The sequence below is a fragment of the Lepus europaeus genome, chromosome X (assembly GCF_033115175.1).
Source record: "Lepus europaeus isolate LE1 chromosome X, mLepTim1.pri, whole genome shotgun sequence".
Classification (NCBI taxonomy): Eukaryota; Metazoa; Chordata; class Mammalia; order Lagomorpha; family Leporidae; genus Lepus; species Lepus europaeus.
This window is the reverse complement of record NC_084850.1, coordinates 34,081,730-34,084,527: the sequence shown is the minus strand read 5'-3', so window position 1 is coordinate 34,084,527 and position 2,798 is coordinate 34,081,730. Positions and strand designations below refer to the sequence as shown.

General features: G+C 40.1%; 1 pseudogene; it reads left to right on the top strand.

The window, feature by feature from the left end:
- The first annotated feature begins 1,478 nt into the window (after window positions 1-1,478).
- LOC133752548 (TGF-beta-activated kinase 1 and MAP3K7-binding protein 2-like) lies at window positions 1,479-2,551 on the top strand (annotated as a pseudogene).
- Window positions 2,552-2,798: the final 247 nt, after the last annotated feature.

Here is a 2,798-nt window from a genome sequence, read left to right as displayed (position 1 = left end):
TTGTTGAAAATAATTGACCTGGAATTGAACTATATATTTGAAACTCTCAGTTATGTTCTATTGATCTACATGTCTATGGTTACGTCAATGACGCACTGCCTTGATTACTCTTTGTAACAACTTTCGAAATTGGAGAATGTGAGTCCTCCAAAAATTTTATTTTTTGTGTGTGTGTTTTAAGATTTTTTGACCATTTATGGGGTCTTTGCATTTACATATAAATTTAAATTTAGTGTGCAGATATCTGAAGAAAAAAAAAAACATGTATGATATGTGTTGTGGCACAGTGGGTTAAGCCGCCATCTAGAATGCCAGCATCCAATATGGATGCTGGCTCCAGTCTGGGCTTCAACACTTCTGATCCAGTTCCCTTCTAACCCAACAGGAAAAGCAGTGGCAGATGGCCCAATTACTTGAGTCCCTGCAACCATGTGGGAGATGTGGATGAAGCTTCTGGCTTCATCCTGGCCCAGTTCTGGCTGATAAAGCCATTTGGGGAGTGAACCAGTGGATGGAAGGCAATCTCTCTCTCCATCTCTGTCTCTGTTTCTCTCTCTCTCTCTCTCTCTCTCTCTCTCTCTCTCTCTCTCATGGCCTAATTGCCATGACTGATGATTCTAACACAATACTGAGTTTAACTGGTAAAAACAGACATACTTGCTGATCATAGGAGTAAGCATTCAGTCATTTCACTAAGAGTTAAGGTGACTGAAATATTTTTATGGATGACTTTTACAAAGTTGAATGTTTCCTTTTTTCTAATTGAAGGAATGTTTCCTTTTTAAAATCAAGAAATGATGCTAACTTTTGCCAAATGCTTTTTCTCTTTCTGCTGAGATGATGTGAGTTTTGTCATTTGTTTTGTTTTAAAATATGGGTTTGATTTTGCCTGAAGTGTAATTTTTTCCCTGCTCTTCTATTTCCTGGAATCATTTGTTAAGAATTGGTATTAAATCTTTAAATATTTTGTAGAACTCACCACAAATGTCACTTAGACTTTGGATTTTCTTTAAGTTAAATTATTTAACTAGACTGGCGCCGTGGCTCAATAGGCTAATCCTCCGCCTGCGGCGCCGGCACACAGGGTTCTAGTCCTGGTTGGGGCGCCAGATTCTGTCCCGGTTGCTCCTCTTCCAGTCCAGCTCTCTGCTGTGGCCTGGAGGTGCAGTGGAGGATGGCCCAAGTGCTTGGACCCTGCACCTGCATGGGAGACCAGGAAGAAGTACCTGGCTCCTGGCTTCAGATTAGTGCGGCGCACCGGCCACAGTGGCCATTGGGGGGGTGAACCAACGGAAAAGGAAGACCTTTCTCTCTCTCTCTCTCTCTCTCTCTCTCTCACTGTCCACTCTGCCTGTCAAAAAAATTATTTAACTAGTATTCAACTCCCTTTGTGTTGTAATTATATGTCTAGCAAAGTTTCCCATTTTTTTGTATCAGTTTTGGTAGAGTTAGGGTAAGAAAAATATCTTTTTTTTTTTTCTACCCTCTTCATATCCAGAAACTCTGGGGCCTCTGCCACCTCCAGGAATGGGTCTGGGCAAGTGAGCATGGGGCCTGCCTTTATCCATCACCACCCTCCCATAAGTCGAGCGCCATAGGCAATAACTCTGCAACTTCTCCTCGAGTGTTGGTCACTCAACCCAACACAAAATACACTTTCAAAATCACAGTTTCTCCCAATTAACCCCCTGCAGTTTTGCCAGGAGTTGTCTCCCCTACCTTTGAACTTACCAATCTTCTAAACCATCTGATCATTATGTAGAAACAGAGAATATTCATTAGCTCATGGAGCCTACGTTAGCACATGTGGATAGAATCAGTGAAGTACGGAAGTTGAGTATGGGATCTGATGATACTGCCTACACACAAGCTCTTTTGGTACACCAGAAGGCCAGAATGGAACGGCTTCAAAGAGAACTTGAGATTCAAAAGAAAAAGTTGGATAAACTAAAATCGGAGGTCAATGAAATGGGAAATAATCTAACTCGAAGGCGCCTGAAACGATCAAATTCCATATCCTAAATACCTTCCCTCGAAGAAATGCAGCAGTTGAAAAGTTGTAATAGACAGCTCCAGATTGACATTGACTGCTTAACCAAAGAAATTGATCTTTTTCAAGCCTGAGGTAAAGTTCAGTGCCTACTCAGCTGCAATTCATTGACTTAATCTACCCCCTCTCCTCCCATGGCTGAAAACAGACTTGTCAGGCGTAAGCTGACTGTCTCAGAACATCTGGCTTTGGAGCCAGATAGCACTGAGGAACCACTAGATTTTTATTGCTCTTTATCACCCCCCCACCACAGTGGTACACTTCATTGAGGAATACCTTAATACATTTCTATCCTTCCAGTCCTCTTCACTCCTGTGTTAAAGGAAGACACTGATTCATATGTGTGGCTGCAGTGTCAGAAGTCTTGCTTTTATGTATGTAGATTCTGTTATATTCATTCAAAGTAAACTACAAATACAAAGTAAAATATTCATAGACCTTTGTCCTGTTCCCCTTTCTTCCTTTACCATTCAAGAACTATAATTTTAGAACCTAATTAAAAAGCACAACCACTCAATGGCACTATCTTAATGGGTAGAAAAGAAAATTAAAACATGGGTTATACATTCTTAGGACAATGGTATCTTTTTAAATTTCTTCTTGTAATAAAAGTGTTTACATTTGATTCAGCCCTTGTGTAGAACTACGAAGAAATTTTATCTTTTAAATTCTGAAGTTGAGGAAATAATAGAAATATATAAAATGGAGAAGACAGGAAAGAGAAGTAAGTCAACAAAAAGGATAAAAA